Source organism: Mustela nivalis (genome assembly GCF_964662115.1).
Source record: "Mustela nivalis genome assembly, chromosome: 5".
Taxonomy (NCBI): domain Eukaryota; kingdom Metazoa; phylum Chordata; class Mammalia; order Carnivora; family Mustelidae; genus Mustela; species Mustela nivalis.
The window spans coordinates 126,471,865-126,492,763 of NC_139024.1; positions in this window are offsets into that span (position 1 = coordinate 126,471,865).

Here is a 20,899-nt window from a genome sequence, read left to right on the forward strand (position 1 = left end):
TTTCACATCTTCTTTCCTCCAACCTTAAGCCAGGGCTTCTCAACACTGGCCACACTTTTGAATCACCTGGAAGACTTTAAAACACAGGAGTGCCCACCTCCAAAGGACCTGATATAATTGGTGTAGAACCAATTAGATTAATATCCAATTAGGGTCTGGATATAAGTGTGCTTTTAATATTCTCCCAGTGATTCTAATGTACAGCCATTTTGTTCAGAGTGAGAATTGAACACCTTCCATCAGATACAGCTGATGACCGACCATTCTGATGACTTCACTGAGAAAAGTAAATTGAGGGCACCTGGGTGGCTTCAGCTCAGATCATGGTCTCAGGGTCTCGGGCTCTCGCATCAGGCTCTCTGCTCAACAGGAAACCTGCTTCTCCCTCTCCCTCTGCCTGCCTCTCTGCCTATTTGTGATCTCTCTCTCTCTCTTTCTCTCTGTGTCAAATAAATAAATGAATAAAATATTTTAAAAAAAGAATGAAAAACAAACTGGGTGGGTGTCTAGGTGGCTAATTGGTTAAGCGTGTGAATCTTGGCTCAGGTCATGAGCTCAGGGTTATGGAGTCGAGCCCCACGTCAGGCTCCATGCTCAGTGGGGAATCTGATTGAGATTCTATCCCTCTCCTTCTGTCTCTTCCCCCTGCATGTGTGTGCTCCTGCTCTCTCTCTCTCTCTCAAATAAATCTTGAAAAGAAAAATCGGTAAGGAAAGAAGACCCACAGAATCCCACTAAGTTTACCTGGGTGGAACCCTTACTCCAATCCCTTCTGAGTGAGGACAAGCCCCTCCACTTGGGGTTTCTTCTCATTTCCCTGATCTCTGAGTATGAATGTGCTCCAGGACCCAACCTCAGACTTCTCCTCTGTCTACACTGAGTTTTTGGTGACTGTCCCTCTTCTACCATCTATCTCCTGATGACTCCACATCTCCACCTCCAGTCCAGACCTGGATTTTGAGCTTTCTTCCACTGCCTGCTTTCCAGATCTACCTAGATGAGTTAAACCCAACATGTTCAAAACCAAGCTCTTATTCTTCTCGAGCTCTGCTGGTCTTGCAATAGCTCAAACAGGAAACTGTAGAGTCATTCTTGATTCATCTCTTTCTTTCACTGCCCACGTTTAATTCTTTGGTAGAAACTGTGGATTCTATCTTCAAAATATATTCTAAATCTGACCAGTTCTCCACATTTCAGTTACTCCCACTGTGGTCCAAAACACCGTCTTCTATGAGTTATTGTAATAGTCTCCTATCTGGTCTTCTGGATTCCATCTTTGCTCTGTTCTAGTTTATTTTCCACTCAGCAGTTAAAGCAATCCGTTTAAGACAAAAGTCAGACCTTGTTATTTCTCTGCTCTAAAATCTCCAATGGCTCCCCACTTCACTCAATACAAAATTCAGTCTTACAAAATTTAACACTCAACTTCCTTCTCAATTTATCTCCTACCTCTTCACTCAGCTGTCTCTGCCTCCGCTCACCAGCCTCCTTAGTGTTTAACAGAGTACAGCAAGTGCGTGCCTTTCTTGGGGCGTTGCACTTGTTTCCTCTTCTTAAATGTACCCATCTTGTTCTCTGAATCCACTCAAGGATCTGCCAATGTCTTCTTATTAGAGTAATCTCCCCTAACTGCACACACAGACAGCACCAGCACCATCACAATCAACATAGTTTCTGTCCCTCTCTACTTTTGACTTCTTATCAACAGCTGACATATTATATATTTATTTATTTACTGTCTGTTCTCTCTCTTCTATTTGAATGCATGTGCTATAAAAATGGTATTTGTGGGGTTTTTTCCTTATTTATTCTGTGTTCAGAAGAGGATTTGATACATAATACTCAGTACATAATTGTTGAACGAATGAATGAATGAATGAATGAATGAATCAATGGAAATATCAGGTTATCTCAATCATAAGAGATTTCTCTCAAGCATTTTCTATAGTATTGCCCTATTTCATTCTCTGCATCTCTGGGTTGATTAGTAGATAAAATCATCATGTAAAATCAGTTTGAGCAAGGTTGGATCCTTAAGCTTCTATGTCACCTAGGACTCCAAATGTCACGGTGTACCATGCACATTTGCCTCCAGCCTTCTCCCCCATATTTTGGTCATGGTTCAGCAGCTGTGGCATCGTTCAGCTTTCTTTTCCCCTCCCCTGTCTCAGTTCCAGGAGGTCCTCCTTGGCTTTGGGCCCCCTCCCTGTGGGTGATGAAGGCAATGTAGGGAGAAGCAGCAGCTTCCCTGACTCACCCCTGCTTTCTCCATTCATACTGATCCAGTAACACATAGCCTGTGCAGTACAGGGCTGGCCAGGTCAGTCTCTGCCACCTTAGGACCTCATTTTTGTTCCCTGCGGCAGCTTGGCCATTTGCAAAATCAGAAATTGTATAAGTACAAACAGGAGACAATATGCCATATTTTATGGATTTTAAGATGCCCCTCCCCTCCCATTTTCTTTCACATCTCCAATGTCAGGAATTGTCTTATAGTTGGGGCTGAGCAGGTGGAAGTCCCTATGAAGTTACCACAGCTTGACCCTGTGCCATGTGGTTACTGCTCCTAGGGCACAACTGATCATCTACATCCCTTGGCATGCCAAGCCACAGGCCTTTTGAGGACCATTTAAAGAAAGAAAATAAACTGGATATTATATGAAAATCTCAGATAAGGAAAAAAAAAGAAAAAAGAAAAAGAGAAACCCTACCAGCATCAAACCAAGCAGAATGGAGGGGTGGCAAATTGGATGACCTCAGAATACTTTTATAAGAAGTGTAGCATGCAAATCAATCTTGAGAAAGGAGAACAAAGCTGGAGGTATCAGTTTCTTGGATTTAAAGATATACTACAAAGTTATAGTAATCAAAACAGTAGGGTACTGGGAGAAAATATATGCATAAATCAACGGAAACAGGATAGAGAGCCCAGAAATAAATCCACAATTATATGGTCAATTAATCTTTGACAAAGGAGGCAAGTATATGTAACAGAAGAAAGTCTCCTCAAAAACAGTGTTGGGAAAACTGGAGAGCCATTTGCAAAAGAATGAAACTAGACCACATTCTTTTACCATACACGTAAAGAAACTCAAAATGGATCAAAGATCTAAATGTGAAGTGTGAGGTGTGCCTGTCTTGCTCAGCCTTTACAGCATGTGACTCTTATTCTTGAGGCTGTGAGTTTAGGTCCCACATTCAGTGTAAAGCTTACTTAAAAAAAAAAATTAAATGAATAAATGAGAGCCCTGAAACCACAAAACTCCTAAAAGACAATAAGCAGTAATCACTTGGAGATTGGTTTTAGCAACATTATTTGTGGGTATGTCTGCTTAGGCAAGGGAAACAAGAACAAAAATAAATTATTAAGACTACAACAAAATAAAAAGCTTTTGCACAGTAAGGGAAACCCGCAACAAAACCAAAAGGGAACCTACAGAATGGGAGAAGACAGTGGTGAATGATAAATAAAATAAAGAATTAATAACCAAAATATGTAAAGAACACACACACACACACACACACACACACACACACACACCAAACCCCAAAAAAACCCAAACCCCAACATATAATCCAATTGAAAAATGGGCAGAGGACTTAATAGACATTTTTCCAAAAAATACATACAGACACCCAATAGACATGTGAAAAGATGCTCAATATCACTCATCATCAGGAAAATAAAATCAAACCCACAGGGAGATCTATCACCTTATACTTGTCAGAATGGCTAGTATTAAAAAGACAAGAAAGAACAAGTGTTGGCCAGGATGTGGAGAAAAAGGAACCTCTGTACATTTTTAGTGGGAATGTAAATTGGTGCAACAACTGTGGAAAACAGTATGGAGGTTCCTCAAAAAATTAAAAATAGATTTACCATATGCTTTAGTAATTCTAGTACTTGATATTTACCCAAAGGAAATAAAAACACTTGATTCAAAAAGATATATGCCCTCCTAGGTTTTCTGCAGCACTATTTATAATAGCCAGTATATGGAAGCAGTTTATCAGTAGATGAATGGGTAAAGATATGGTGTATATAGATATATAATGGAATATTATCCAGCTATAAAAAAGAATGAGATCTTGCTATTTGTGACAATATGGCTGGATCTAGAAGGTATTAGGTTAAGAGAAATAAGTCAGACGGAGAAAGGCAAATATCGTATGATTTCACTTCCTTTTTTTTTCTTTTTAAGATTTTATTTATTTATTTGAAAGAGAGAGAGATCACAAGTAGGCAGAGAGACAGGCAGAGAGGCAGGTGAAGCAGGGTCCCCACCGAGCAGAGAGCCCGACTCGGGGCTCGATTCCAGGAACATGGTATCATGACCTGAGCCAAAGGCAGAGGCTTTAACGCACTAAGCCACCCAGGGGCCCCTGTAATTTCACGTCTATATGGAATATAAAAAAAGAAACAAGTGAACAGACAAAAAAAAAAAAAAACAGAAATAGACTCTTAAATACAAAGAACAAACTGGTGGTTATGGGAGGGAAGGTGGATGGGGGATGGGTGAAATAGGTGAAGGGGATTAAGAGGTACAAATTTCCTGTTATTAAATAAATAAAATAATTTCCTGTTCTCATCTGGAGATGAAAAGTACAGCATTGGGAATACAGCCAATGATATTATAATAAGTTTATATGGTGACGTGATGATATACTTACTGTGGTGATCACTGAGTAATGTATAGAATTGTCAAATTACTATGTTGTACACCTGAAACTAATTTAACATTGAATGTCAGCTATATGTCTAATAATAATTTTTTAAGTGCAGCATGACAAAAGCTCTGGGTGGCTCAGAGGAACATATTGTGAGAAAAATCTGGGCACTGAAATCTCTCAGTTAGAAAGTAAATAAAAGTAGTGAGATTCTTAATGTGAGGTTTAGAAAAACGTTAACCAAAAATTTTAACTTTTATTTTATGTATGCATTCAGGCCATATGTAATAAAAATCTGTCTAAATACTTACCAAAGAGCTTTTTGAATACATTTAAATTAAAATATTAATGAAAAGAAAACATTGTATCATAGTTTGAATGGTAGCATTTTTTGTTTCTTATTAAACTATACCAGGAAAGGAGGCCAAGACTCAATGAAATATGGCTATTATCCCCAGTTTCACAAGAGCATGAACCTCTCTGGCTTAACAAAGCCTAAGGAATCTACTACAGAAATGGGTTGTTCTTACTACCCTGGAGCCTTTTGTGCAGACTATGAACCAAAAGCTCAATATTAATCTTAAAATTAATTATATTACAAAGTTGTATTATTTGGAAGATGTGTTTAAATGACTCAAAGTTAAAAGATCTCGGTATAATGCTGGTTCTATAATTATCCTCCCAGAAAACATTACTTGTAAAACTTAATGATGTAGAACCATAATCATAGCATCGAGTAGGAGGTGGCCAAGCAGATGGGAAAGTTTTTTGGTTTTTGTTTTCCAGTTGTTTTCTTCCCTTTCCTCCCCTCCTTTCACAAGGAGAATCAGCCACCTGTTTTTAAAGGCTGAAGTATTTTTACTGTTCTTGGTCGGAAACATTTGTTTAAACAAAGTAGCACTTGGTTGCTAAACCCTTGATTCTAAATGGACATAGCCATCTCATTTTTGTTGGGCCAGGGTTTGGATAACAATTTGATTTCCCAGTCTGTTTCTTTTGTGACCATATAATCCTCTCCCAGTGTTGCATGCTCTGTGAGCTACAAGCACTTGAGAGCTCATAAGCACAAAGACTCTAAGGTTTCTTTGGGATGAGCACCATACAAATGCAGATTTGGCACAATGGAAGACTGATTCCATCCTTGTAACTGTTACTACTCTACTTCCTGCTTCCTCTGGGTAGCAAAGCAAGCCACTGTTTTTAAAATACACACTTTAGCTGCTGAATTTTTCATTGGCTGCCTGGAGAAGAGAAGGAGTTCTTGCCTATGTATTTCAGTGTTTTGATCCCTTTCAATTATTTTTTAAAATATATGTCATTAAATTTTACAGGAGTATTACAGAATTCCTAATTGCAGAATTTGAACTTGAGCTACACAATCTTACTTTTCGTCTTTAATCTATGTGTCAATGACCTTTTTAAGTCTGATTACCTGTATGAACTCTCTTCAGAATCTTTCCCTGGTTAACACAGTATAGAGAAGTGCTGGAAACCAGTTCTTTTCTGTGACACAATTCTTCCAACGGAGTTGAAATGCTTTGCAAACAATTTCACGTATATCAGCCAATTCTTAGACAAATCAATGTCATGTGAATCCTTTCCTTTTTATATATCATCTTTCAGTGATGATCAGGAATTCATGCTGGTACAGAGACTCTGGTTTGGGAGGAGGAAACAGGGGCTTGCGAGGGGAGGGCGAGAGCAGAAGCTGCTCACCTGCTGTTAGAACGACCTTAGCTGGTGGTACCAACATCTTCACCCTTTATGCATCTGCATCCTTTATGCATGAAATAGCAATATGCCTTTCCCTTTCGTGTAATCCTTATTTAGTTAATACCCAGTAGGATTTGCAAGCCCTTCACATCTCTGTGGATTTATTTTATTTCAGAGTGCAAGTGACTTTATGGCCCAATTACCATCATTGTGACTTATTGCATTATTGTGGGAGGGAGAGAGGAGCAAGAAACGCATGATCACGTGTATCGTCATCAATGAAATGAGTGCCACGCACTCCTGGCCAAGGCAGAGGGATGGATGAAACCTTTCTGATCTATTGTTTATCAGAACACTGAAGCCTGGGTGATTGTGCTGTACTTTAACAGACACGTGTGTCAAATGTATGGGTGAAGATGTTGCAGTGGTGGTGTTAGTGTAATTAATATTTGGAAGGTAATGAATATTTTGAGTTTAAAGATGTCAAAGGTCAAAGACGGAAGGAATGACTAAGATCGGATGTTGACCCCCCCCTCAAATTACAGGGGTATTGAAGCGAGACTGAGTCACCACCTGACCCCAGGAATGAACCAGCGAGGAGGGCTCCTTATTAGAGCAAGGCTCCCGGAAGCCAGATAGCCCTTGTGCTTGCAAGAGCTCAAGGCACAGCCGGCTGTGGAGCACCGAAGCAGCAGCAGCCACAGCAGCCACGGGAATCGTGACCCTCAGGCCCGGCGCCTACCTGGAATTTCCGCAGCGCCTGGTTCAGAACCACCGGGGCGGACAGCTCCCCGCCGCCGCCGGCGCCTACTGCGGAAGGGGACCAAGAGCGCGGGCTTCACGCTCCGTGAGCCGGCTGGGGCGGCGGGAAGACCGGCTGCGTCCCCCCCAACCCCCGACACCCACTCGGTTCCTCCCTTCCCCCTGCGGGGCTGCGCGGGGCCTGCGGGTGGCCGACCCGGGCCACACGTCCGCAGGCGAGGAAGCCACCGGCCGCCCTCCCCCCTGCCGCCACCGCCGCCGCAGCTGCTCTCCTCGCCCCGCTCGGCCGAGGGGTGTGGGGCGTGCCCCGCGCGGGCCCCGCCCCGGCCTGCTCCCCATTGGCCGGCGGGCGGGCCGGAGGTGCGAGGAGGCGGTCCGTCTCTGGCGGCTCGCGCCCCGGAAGGTCTGCTAGGGAGCGCGGGGTGCGGCAGGAGGGCGCGCGGGGACGCAGCGGGCGCCGAGGAGACGCAGCAGCGGCGGGAGCGGCGGCGCCTGGGCCCGGCCGCAGCCCCTGCCTCCCGCCCTCGCGCCCTGCGTCCCTCCGCGGCCTGCAGCCTGCGGCGCCCGAGCTCCGAGGGCGCTTCCTCAGGCGCTGGGCCCGAGGCGGCCAAGACGGCGGGCCGGCCGGGCGTGGGGAGGCAGGCGCTGTGCTGCGGGCTGCGCTGGTGGGGGGCGGCGGGCCGCGGCGCGGGCCCGGTGCCCGGCGCGTGCGGCTGGGAGGCGCTCTGGGGGGCGGGCGCGCGGGCGGCGGCCGCGGCCATGGCCCAGGTCCGCGGGAGCGCGCGGAGGAGGGCGCCGGCGCTGCTCGAGGCGGCCCTCGCGGGCCACGAGAGCCTGCACATCTGGGTCGAAGTGTTCGGCGAGTCCGGCCCGGACAGCGGCGGGAACGCGTTCTACAGCACGTCCGCCGCCTCGCGCTCCTCCTCCGCTGCCTCCTCGGACGCCGAACACGAGCGCCCCGGCCCCCCGCTGCCTCCCGACGCCCCCGAAGGGCAGGAGTCGGACAAGGAGGAGGCCAGCACGGGTTGGAGTGCCACGCTGCGGGACCGCCCGCCCCCGCACTTCGTGGACACTGGCGGTAAGGCGCGGCCCGCGGGGGCGGGGGCTGCCTGGGGAGGCGTGAGCGCGGGGCTGGGAGAACTCCAGACGCCCCGCGGGCCGGCTGCTTGAGGGCGGCTTTTCGGTCAGCACACAGATGGGGCCCTGGCAGCGGGGATTTGAAGTGCGAGAATCAATCTGGTTGCGTGGTGGTGGTTGGTGGGGGCCGTTCCGACTTCCCCGCGGATGGAGAGGATGAGGCGGAGGCCCAGGTGGCACCCTGCCGCTGGCAAGGACCCAAGGGGGGGGTCTTCCCTCCCTTGCTGGGAGTGTCCAACCCAGTCACACCTGTGGGGTTGCTCGTTAGGGGTGCATTTGAGTTAGGTTCCTAAAGCCCGATGCAGCTTGTGTGTGTGTGTGTGTGTGTGTGTCTGTGTGTGTTTGTTGTGGGTGGGGGGTACGTAAATCGTTTTGTGTGGATGGCCCCAGAGCAGCGTTACCCAGGTGCCAGGGGTGGGGCAGCCAGCCTTTGGAGGGAGGCCTAGTGCGAGCCGGGCCGTCCTCACTGGCTCGTGTTTTCTCCAGTGAATCTGACCAACTTTGTCCATCCCTTTCAGGATCACTTGCTGAGAGCAGAGAAGAGTGAGAGGACCAGTTATCAGCGTTAAGCTGTCTTCTCTCACTCCAGAAGGCACTTGTGTGTTCTGCTTACCGACACGGTCATGGTCAAGCCCCTGATATCTGGAGGTCGCAGGCCTGCTGGTGGTTGTGGCTGCTTGAAATCCTCCTTTACTGCCTACTTTTTGGGAAGGTAATTCTGACACGTCTCTGCTTAGCCTGCAGAAGCTCTGCGGCCTCTGCCCTCTGGGAGAGGTGGAGACCAGCCAGCAGTCCCACCTGTCCCCTGATGCTTTCTGTTCCTTGCTTGACAGCCTACTGTGGCAGGCCCTTGTTTCTGCACACCATTTTCTTGTGTTGAAGAGTGTGCAACCAGTGTTGTGGAGGACCAGGGAGTGGCCATACTGGACCCAATGCCGCTCTCCCTGTGGCTCTCCATGATTGTTGTTCAACCATAAGAGGGCAGGCCAAAGGGAACCCTGGCTGGTGCCTGGGCTAGGATCTGGACCTTGTGCCACAGCCTGCTGGTAGGCTGATTGGGTTGGCTGGACTCTCTCAGCAGGGAGTGGTCTGCAGACCTCCCACAGACAGGCTGCAGTGTGGACACCCTGAGCTACAGCTGGGCTCTAGGGTCCGAGTCAACTGTGCTGTGTTTTGGAATGGGTGAATTTAACATATTCTCATTTAGGCTTCAGAGTTCAGAGTTTGGGAATTTTGAAAGTCACATCACCCTGCATAATCCTTTTAAAGCCCATACATTTCCCAGAATGTCATAAGGGTTTCCAGGCCCAGATGGCTGTTTTCCATTCAATTAGCTCTTTAAGAATTGTACATACCCAGAGCTCTGGTTTGGCAGACTTGATGCTGTGAGTGCTGTGATCCAGTTTTTGATCTTGGAACATGAGAGACATGTCCTCTTGTTTCCCTCCCTCTCTGGGGAAAATAGGGGAATCGTGTTAGCTTAAGCCTGGTTATGACTAAGAGCCCATGAGTGTTGGTCTGAGAAGGATGAGTGCACCTAAATACATTTTCAAGCAATATTATGTTTCTCAGTAACCTATACTTGGGAGAAATTCTGCATCAGAGCAATTTAGTCTAGCCACTGTGGCACTTAAATGGTCATGAAGTTCAGGATCATTTGTCATTTAGCATCAGGTTCAAATTCTGCTTCCTTTGGATGTGCACTGAGCTCACATCTGGACCTGAGAATCACAGGCAGGCAGGTGCTTTAACAAAAGACATTTAGTGGTTATTGGATGGTATTTATACCCAATTTTGTTTTCTGGTTTTTTGTGGAAGCTTGCTTTTAAAATCCAGCCCTAATGAAGAATTTCCTTTTCTTCTTGAAACAGTCTTTCCCTGTGGGAAATTCGGGGTGGTGGCGGAAGGGTGAGGTGGATGGTTTATTAAGCATGAGTTCAGATGGCCTGGAATAATGGGATATGATTTATGGGGCCTGGAAATAGATGCCGGGCAGAGAAAACCCTTGTGCCCCGCGGTGGGGGGAGGAGAGATGGACGGGTTTGGTAAGAGTGAGAGCTGCACCCTGGCCAGTCTGAGAGAAGAGAGGCTCAGGCTCTGAGGTTTATTAAAGTGTCAAATATAACCCCACTTTAGGAAGGCAGCTTGGGCCTGTCTTCCATCTTTGTTCCCTGGTTCACTGACAGATGTCAGCGGGCCGGTGGGGTAGGAAAGGGTGGCAAACAGGATGGTGGCATTTGGATCTATGATCAACCCTCGAATAGGAAAATCCGTAGCAGAAATGGCTGTTGCTGCTAGAAGCAGATGAGGAAAGCAAAGGACTTACGGAACAGGTTTCATGCCTGCCTTCTGCTGCAAAAGCGTGTGTGTGTGTGTGTGTGTGTGTGTGTGTGTAGATAAGTGAATGTGTATGTGTGCATAGGTGTCTTACACATAAATATGTATTGCTTGTGCTGGATTGGGCTGGTTGGGGATTTTGGTTTTGGTTTTAAATTAGAGATCACAGGTGCTGTCTAGGAGTCCCGCTGATGCCCTAGAGTCCCTGCGCCAGAGAGAGGCATCGGCACTGGGCACCCCTGAGCTTGGATCTGCATCTGGAGTGCAGTAGGGAGGCACCTGGTGCCCAGCCGAGGGGAGGAGGGCAGGGAGGCAGAGGTGTTTCTGTGGTTCAGGTTGAGACTAGTCCACGAACAGCTCTTCTAGTCTTCCAGTCTTCCCAGATTCTTCCTTCTGTTCTGTCCACACATTTAGCTTCCTGGATCAGGCGCTCCAGAAGTGCAGCCAGCAGATAGGAGTGGAGGTACCCTCTCCCTCTCCCCCTTCCCTCTCCTCCCTGGCTTCTGGTTGTGCCTGGAGATATGGGCCCCCTTGAGGTGATTTAAATACAAAGACCATGCTTGCCCTGCTGCCTCTTAAACCCTGTCTGAAGGGAGGGTCAGCTTGGAAGCTGGAGATGGGTGCTGGGACCCCAGGGTCCAGAACCTTCTCCTGATCAGACTCACAGCTCTCCCTCTAAAATAACCCCTTCAAGCTGTCAGCCTCACCTGCCCACTGTGTAAATAACTGACACAGCAGCACAGCAGGCGGGCTCACTCCTTGGAAGCAGCACGAAATTCAGGACGCGCTGGTTTCTGGGCTTCTGCCCTTCTCATTTCCCATTCTGAGCAGTCTTGTGACTTGTTTCCTCTGAGGAGGCAAAGGAACAGGCAGATTCCCAGATGCTCAGGGGCCCCTCTGTGTTTGGCTTTGTCGTTGGTTCCTTTGCTGTGGCTGTCTGCATTCTGAGCTGTTTGCTTTTTCTCTTAGAGGCTGGACATCCTAAGAGTTTTTTTTTTTCTGTGTACCATGTCAGCAACCCTCGGTAATCATTCAGCAGGGAGGTGTGACCTTGAGAAGCTGAAGACGACTGTAGGCCTTAGGAAATTAACACGGTTAAATGTTTTATCTTAGGGTTTGTTGTTGGTTTACTCGGCTTAAAGTCTTTTTTGACTGAGAAGTAAGAGGAGAAACATCTTAAAGCTAGAGTTAAATGTATATGCTTGTAATGGGTTTGTGAGCTGAGGTACCTGGGCCCTCGTCATTGGTGTCCACGGTGAGCCACTGCTCCCAGCTTTAGCTCTGTATGGCATTCGGTGGCTCCGGGAGGAGCTGGGCGTCTGGGCAAGCGACAGGGTATGCCTTATGCAGTGCTCCCTAATAGTCAGCCACGTGCCCCTACCACACAGAATTCAGAGAAGGGAGCTTCCTGGAGGTGGTGTTCAGGCTGTGGGCATGACAGTGACCACACCAGCGGGCCCCGGTCATAGTGTTCCATTTCATAATCACGCCAAACCTTTGCGAGTCCTCTGAGAGAGCCGCGATCACCTCCACTTCACAGAGAAACATGGTTTCGTCTGAGGCGATGAGATTACCTGGGGAAGTGGTAGCCTTCTCTCGAGGGAGACTTGATTAATCAGGGAAGGTCGTGCCTTTTTAGTTTTTTTTTTCTTTAGAGCATCTGAAAACTTTTGCTGTCAGAAATACTTTCGTATTTTTACAGGGAATTGCTTTACAGGGTCTTTTTCTCAGGGCGTACGCAGTTCAGTGAGATCTAATGCATGTATGGATTTGGATTTGTGTAACCAATCTGCACAGTCGGATAAGAGACAGGAAATCTGCAATGTTATCTCTTTATTTAATCTGTCTCAGCCACTGTGATGAGCGTCGATAGAGCGCTTCTGCAGGCAGCAGGGCTCTGAATCCATGGGGAATCTGGGAGTTGTGTGGGGTCTGGTACTCAGTTTTATTTTATTTATTTAAAGATTTTATTTATTTTATTTGACAGATAGAGATCACAAGTAGGCAGAGAGGCAGGCAGAGAGAGGGACGAGGAAGCAGACTCCCTGCTGAGCAGAGAGCCCGATGCGGGGCTCGATCCCAGGACCCTGAGATCATGACCTGAGCCGAAGGCAGAGGCTTTAACCCACTGAACCACCCAGGCGCCCCTGGTACTCAGTTTTAGAGTTGAAAACTCACCTTTATTTTTAAGAAGTGTGATTGTGTATTTTTTCTTATTAATAAGTAATATATGTACATTTTAGGGAAAAATGATAAAATTTTAAGAAATCCCATAACCCCTCATGACCTTAGCTAATCATAGTTAATCATATTGAGTATATTCTTCATATATCTTAGGTGTCAGCTTGTTGGGTGACCTGCTCTTTAATTGTAATTAATATATTGTAGTCGTTTTCCATTTACATTTTTAAATGTCGATTTTAATGAGTCCGCGGTATCACACAGTTTCCTCTGGGTCCGTGTTGTTGCTGCCTCCCTCTTGTATTTGTTCTGCTGTGATAAATATTCTTGAAACCTAAGTCTGTGTGCACATCTGTAGCACAATCCTTAGCAGAAAATGACCGAAGCAGAATTGAATCAAGGACCCACTGTAAGGTTTTTGGTGTCTGTGGTGAAATAGGTCTCCATAAACATATCTACAATGCTCCTGCCGGCTGTGCACCGAAATCCTTAGAAAGTCATGCTCGGAGGACCTGCTCCAGTGTGTGATTCCTGCCCGCCGGGGCTCGTAGAGGACCGTTGCCTTTGGTAAAGCTTGCTGAGGTGTAATACACACACACAGCACATGAGTCCTAGCATGCGGCACGCTGTGTGTAACTACTACCCAGATGAGGATCAGGAACATTCTGAGCACACCAGAGGTTCCCTCCTGCTCCTTCCCAGTCAGTCACTCCCTGCCCCCTGCTTCTCTTCCATCACCAGCGATCAAGTTTGCCTGTTACCTTGCTCTGGTGGTTCGGTTCCTCAGGACATCTGTGGATTCCTTCTTGTTGTCGCGTATATGGCATCTTAAATTTCGTTATCGTCTGTTGTCTTCCATCACGTAGGTACTGTAGTCGGTTATCCGTTCTCCTGTTAATGGTCTTTTACATGGCATCCAGTTTGGGGCTTCCGAGGATAAGCTGCTTTAGACATTCTTGTGGTTTTGATGGACAGATACATTTCCCTTGATCATGTAAACCTAGGAAAAGGTTTTACAGGTCCTAGATTAGATGCGAGTCTCCCCTGTCGACCTCGTGGACTGGGTGATGTTTTGCTGAGGCCTGTCTTGTGCATGGCCAGATGTTGGCCACCTCCATTTGGCCTCTCCCCACCAAATGCCCAGTGGCGCCCTTTCCTCCAATTACATCAACCAAACGTTTCTCCAGGCATTGCCATATGTCCCCTGGGGAGCCAAATCACCTGCAGCTGAGAACAACTGCTTAATTTTTTAAAAATTTATTTTAAATTTATTTTTTGAAAAGATTTTATGTATTTATTTGAGAGGGAGGGGATAAGCAGAGGGAGAGGGAGAAGCCAACTCCCTGTTGAGTAGGGATCCCGGTGCAGGCCTGGATCCCAGGACCTTAGGATCATGACCTGAGCCGAAGGCAGATGCTTCACCAACTGAATCCCCTGGTGCTCTGAGAACCCCTGCTTCAGTACATGCTGCCACACTGTGTTCCAGTTCATCCAGCTGCCAGCGATGTGCGGGACATGCCATGTGTTAATTCAGCAACATACTGAACCCTGCTGGGATAAAATGATGAGTGAGACCTGTCTCCTGGGGTCCAGCAGGAGAGACAAAGTAAAGAAAAGGAGAAAGAGCCTCTGGGAAGCAGTGGGATCAACGTTAACAGGGATTTATATGGAATTCTGGGGAGGGTCACCTGGTCCAGCGGGGTTGGGGAGGAGGTGGCCCCTCGGATGGAGGTGGCCCCCTGAGCTGCTTCTGGAAGCAGAGATAATGATTACTCAGGTGAAGAGGAAGGAACAGGGCATCTCCAACACAGGCAAAGGCCAGGAGGAGAGAGAAGGTATGCCACTCTGCCCAGGGGCAAACCCACCCTTTTCCTACCCTGAGCATCCCGACCCGAGGCCTTATATACGAAAATGTCCTGAAACGCAATATGATGTCCTTGTTACCACAGCACAAGTAACTGTAGCTGGGATCCAAGGTCCCATGTTCAGGTGCAGATACAGATGTTTCCGGCGTTTCCTGGCGCCCACAGGGAGGGGAATGTGGTCGGCTCGGTGAGATCTATGAACTTAGGATGGAATCTCTGGAGAAGCCCTGAGCTCTGCTCTCGAAAGAAGGAAGAGGGAAAGGGAAAAACTCAACTTCTGTTGGCGGAAAGAGGCACGGTGTTGTCTCGGGGTGGGAGGGATGTCGTACTAAAAGGATAACAGGCTCTGAAAACTCCCTGTAATGTGACGATGATGTTCTGCCCTGACTGGCACGTGGTGCAGAGAGCCCCTCTCCCCTTTTTGAGTTTCAGAAAAAACTTATTACAAAAGTAGGAACCCCGGGCAATAGTTAGCTGTGTGTTTAATAAGCCACTTTACTAAAAAGTTTAGAACTGCAAATCTTGACACTCTCACTGCGACAGACTCACTCCTTGGCCAGGATATTGGAAACTTCATCTGCTTCCATTTCCAGCTTCTAGGCTCGTGGACACCCCCACCCCATCCCCATTTCTTCTGTGGAAGAGGAGCGATCTTTTACAAATATAGGCTAATCTGATGATTCCCCGCTTAAACCTTCATGTAGCTTCTGGCTGAAACCAAAGGGAATTCCAGAGTCCTTCGCAAGGCCTCCAATGCCGACAGCTGCTCCGCAGCCTTCCTTTCCAGTGTCCCCTTAGTCCCCTGTCCTGCTGTCTGCACATAATCTATTCATTTCCGCCTTCATGCCTATGGGGTCCATACCTGGAATGTTCTTCATGGCAGGCTCTGCTTGTTAGTTTGGTCTTGATTCAGATGTCACTGCCTTACCCCATCCCTCTTTGCTGCCACATTTGCTAATATGTTTCCTTTGTGGGATGAGATGCTGGATGTCTTGGTCACAGTTAGGACACGGTGAGTCCTCTATGTTTGTTGAATAAAGGAACTAACAGAAGACCAGATGAACACACAGCTAGATTGTTAAAAATGAGGATGGAATCAGCACCAATGGAGAAATGTCTAAACGTTTTCTACATCCCAAATAGTGGAAGAGAGGTTGGACCACTCTTGAGGGAACGGATTCCCTACTAGGAAGGCAGCGAAGCAAGTCTGGGATGTGTTTTACAGGTTTTCTGTCCTGCATAGAAAACTGAACTTGGCCTCGGAGGAACTCTACAATCTTGGGCTTCTGCAGCCTCCCCACTTCCTAAGAGCTAGAGACCCCCAGACAGGAGTCTATTAGAAATCTGAAGGGAAGCCAGCCTCTTGTACCCTTTTATCTGTTTAACAAGTGCTTGTGTGTCCTGTAATATGTGCATATAGTGTTCTAAGAACTTCGTTTTTTAAAAAGATTTTATTTATATATTTGAGAGAGAGAGAGAGGGCAGGAAGTGAAGAGGGAGGGAGAGGGACATGCAGACTCCTCGCTGAGCAAGGAGCCTGACACGGCCCTCTCCCAGGACTATGAGATCATGACCTAAGCTGAAATCAGATGCTTACCCACTGAGCCACCCAGGTGCCTCTAAACACTTTGTAACGTGTGTGCTCCTCAAAACAATCTTGTGATGTATTGTTATCCTCATTTTTAGTATAAGGAAACTGAGTCACCGATTGGTCATGTGATCTCGGGTGAAAGAGTTCCTTTGATTAGGGCTCGAGGAAACCCCATCCTTACGGCGTGAATGTGGAACACAGTATATCTGTTCAGATCTGCTACTTAATGGTATTTCCCTTGTGAGGGGCCCTAGAAGGCCAGTGTCATTCTCCAGATCTGTCTGACCTGCTGCCTCTCTTCCTGGTGGCGGCACCTCGTTACTCAGCACCCTTTGTAGTGAGACGGGGCCGCTGCCTGGATTCAGCGCGGTGGAAAATGAGCCCAAGGGTGGGCTCCAATCTCAGGCCTGGCCGCGGGGAGGCCCCTGGGAGCCACACGTCAGGGATGTTGGGGGCCAGCAGGCAAAAAGACCTCGTATCGAAATCACCATTTGGAGAAAAGCTGCTCCTGCATCAGCCACAGCTCTCAGGGATTAAAGGCTTGTCAGCCAGAAATGAACTTCTTCCCCCGTTGGTTCTTGGTACGTTTGGTGGGGGGTGTTAGAGGAGCCGGGTTTGCAGACACAGACGCTGAAGAAAAGCGGATTCCTCCGGGGAAGTGGATTCAGAGCAGTAGGGCCCACGCGGCATTGCTGCGTGGGGACTCCTGAGGGGCTACGAGGGAAGACAACCCAGAGGATAAAAATCGATTCCCTGTCTCCTTGCTGCGACATTCCCACGGTGATTTTGGGAGTGGCCAGGGAAGGGTGCGGGGAAGCCATGTGCATCCTGTGCTCTGGAGATGGGTGCTGAACCGCACGTCAGTGGTTTGAGGCTGTAGACGGTTTGGAAGGGGCTAGGGGGTCAGTTTATGGCTGGAGAGGACCTGGGGCAGGAGGCCTGGGCTGTGCGTGGGCTCCCCCTGTGACTTTGCACCAAGGGGCTCCTTCCCAGGGTTCTGAAGGTCAGGAAAGATGTGCGGGGAAGCCCAGAGCTGCTGGCTCATTCTGGGGAGCTTTATCTTTCTTCCTTTAAACTCCTTCTGTCCCGTGTGGCCAAAATGCACATGATGGCTTTTGTGCTACTTAGGAGATTTTCAGACCTTTGCAGCAACCAGAAACCTTAAAGAGGGCAAACCCAGGGTACATATATGAGGCAGGGGAAAGCAGGCGCTGTCTTTGAAATTGGGAGTGGGAGGGCCCCAGAGCCCCCCACCCCACCCCAGGGTGCTTCCACACCCCATCCTGCTCAGTTCCTCATACTCTAATGTGAAGGACCTTTGGCTGGGACCTGGGTCAGGAGGGGAGAGAGGCCTCTGAGAGGCACCCAGTCCTTTTCTGAGATGGTGAAGAGGACACTGATAAGTCAATGAGATTCTGGTGTTTCAAAGCCACCCAAAAGTGTCTATGGCAAAGTGATTAAAAATTGAATTATTTTGGGGCTTCCTGGGTGCCTCAGTTGGTTAAGCATCTGCCTTCGGTTCAGGTCATGGTCTCAGAGTCCTGGGATCGAGCCCCAAATCGGGCTTCCTGCTCAGTGGGAGAGTCTGCTTGTCCCTCTGCATATGTGCTCTGTCTCAACAAATCACAATTTTTTTTTTTAATTTTAAAGATTTTTATTTTATTATTTTGGATGGAACTGGAATGGGAGGACACCTGTTTCCTTCTTTAGGAAACTGTTACAAAAAGAAGATCATGGATTGGGAGAGAGGATGATTTTCTAGGAAGAAAAAAGGTAAATAAGTGTAATTGCCTAAAAGTGGTGACAGTCTTGCTTGTAGATGTTCCTCCTGCATTTTGGGAGGTTGGAGAATCCGTAATACTTTCAATTAAAGTTTTCCTGAGAATCCCCAGGTGACTTTGGGGGTGGGGGGCATTGTCCTTTGTGAAGATTTTGAGCTTCTGTGAGTGAGCAGACCTCCACTCCAGAGTGACATAAAAAGCAATCTGCACCTCCTTCCTGATTTGTCTGTAATGAAACTTGCTTTCCTCAGGTCCCAGCATTCGAGGCAGATAAATATGTTCCCTTTCGTTGGCTCTTACTCATACTTCAGCAAGATTTCCCATGTGCTTTCCTTGGCTGGCTGGGAAACTGGACCACAATTTATGGGATCTTAGGGGACAGGCGCATAGAATTCCAGTGGGATCCTGGAACAGAAACTAATTGGAGATTAGAGACCATTGTGGTGTGAAGCTTTTCTTTGAGATCAAAAGAGGTGCATGTTATGCAAATATTAGCAAGTGTAAGTTCACACTGTCTATTGAAAATTTATAGACTCATTATGGTCACGAAGGCAGGAAGATAAGTAGATTTTGGGAAAGATGCAGGTAAATTCAGGGAGGTGGCAAATTACCCCAGGGAAAGTAGAATGGCTAAAGAGTATGGCCCACACTTTTTTTTTTTTTAAGATTTTATTTATTTGCCAGAGATAGAGAGAGAGAGTACACACAAGCAGGCAGAGAGGCAGGCAGAGGCAGCGAGAGAAGCAGGCTTTCCGCCGAGCAAGGAGCCCGATGTGGAACTAGATCCCAGGACCTTGGAATCATGACCCAAGCCGAAGGCAGCGGCTTAACCAACTGAGCCACCCAGGCATCCCTGGCCCCAACTTTTTTTTTTTTTTAAGATTTTATTTATTTATTTGACAGAGAAAAATCACAAGTAGATGGAGAGGCAGTCAGAGAGAGAGAGAGAGGGAAGCAGGCTCCCTGCCGAGCAGAGAGCCCGATGCGGGACTCGATCCCAGGACCCTGAGATCATGACCTGAGCCGAAGGCAGCAGCTTAACCCACTGAGCTACCCAGGTGCCCCCTGGCCCAAACTTTTTAAAAAGATTTTATTCACTTATTTGACACACAGAGAGCCAGAAAGCACAAGTTGGGGGAATGGCAGAGGGAGAAGGAGAAGCAGGCTCAGGGGAGCTGAGCAGGGAGGCAAATGTGTGGGACTCCATCCCAGGAGCCTGGGATCATGACCTGAGCTGAAGAAAGACACTTAACCAACTGAGCCACCCAGGCGCCCCCTGGCTCCAACTTCCAAAGATGGTGTATGAGATACCTTTGGTAGGAAGGAATGAAGATCAGCAACTGTCCTTGATTCTGCTTCTCAGGAAGGCATTGTGATGTGGTGCCCAGAACTTTGGAGACAGACACACGCTTGGTGCCCTCCGGCTCTGCCACTAAAGCAACACCTTCCAGAGGGCAGCTGCAGGCACCGGGTGGCGTCACACAGGGTCAGACCCGGGAGGCACTCAGCCATGTACCCCTTCCACCATCCTGCTGGGGTTAAAAAAATTACCTATATATATAAAAAAAAAAAGAACCAGAATAGTGGGAATGAATGAAAGATAAAAGTTTCCTATGTAGTAGTGGTAGTTCTCTTGTAGTACTTTTTTTCTCTCTCTCTCTCTCTCTCTTTTTTTTTCTTTTTTCTTTCTTGGTTTGTTTTCTGGGGAAGGGGCCTGCCATGTGGGTTTTCAGTCAATGATGTTCCCTGACTTAAGTCCTACCGCCCCCCCAAGGGGGTGGGCTCTGAGGAAACTTTTTTTTTTTCAGGCTTTTGTTCTCTGGCGGTTTTTTGTTTGTTCACTTTTTTTTCTCACTTTGACCGCTTTTGATGGTTTTTGTAGTTTTAGAGGAAAACAAACCGCACCCTGATCTCCCTCTCAGAGAGAAGCCTCAGTCTGGCTGCAGAGCCCAAATAAGTTCCCCCTTGGCCACTGGCAGAGCAGGTTCCAAGTCGCTGTCCCTGGGGATGGAGGATCTTTTGCTTGTACCCAAAAGCACGGCAGCAGCAGCTTTGGGCACCTCTAGACCGCTAGAGAGGTTCCAAGCAGCAATCGCACACTGAGATTTTCCCGCTGGCCCGGGCTGGGAGTGCCCGGTCTTTCTGGGTCTAAGAGCGCCCAGCTTACATGCACCAATTTCAGGGAAGGCAGAGGTTCCGCGTGGGTCTCAGGCTCTGAGAATGGGGCACAGGTCCGAGAGCACCAGGCTGGGCCTTCGCGCACCTCTCTGGGGCGAGAGTTTGGTGCAGGCTCTGAAACAAGGGCGTGTATCAAAGGGCACCGGCTGGGCCTTTATACCTCTCTCAGGGGAGTATCTCAGGCTCTATAGCAGGACTCTTGCATTGTGCCGCCTGGTGTGGCTCCCATCCCCTCACAGGAAATGGACCCCATGCATTCTCCTTGCGCTGGCAGCTTAGGGACCAAGAGCTGGTTTCTCTGCCGCACTCTCTCTGCCTCAGTGCCAAGGGAGGCTGTCCTGGGACCAGGGACTTAAGCCCCTGTCCCTAGCCGCCCCGATTCCCACAATTTCCCCAGAGATGCTTTGCTCTTTTGGAGTGCTTTCAACCAGTCTCCGAGTTAATGCTGGTCCCCAGACGCAGGGTACTCTGGCTTGTATTGGGGTATTACTTTCCAACTGGTTGCCTCTGGTAGCTCCCTCCCCCTTTTGTTTATCTTCTGATATCAGTTCACAGTTCCCACTCCGCTTTACCTGCCCACTGGCTTCTTCTCCCCCTGTAGAGATCCAGACGTGTATAATTCTGATCTCAGGCTGATTTCATGGGTGATTGGAGTTCATGGATGATTGGTAGGTAATCTGCTCATT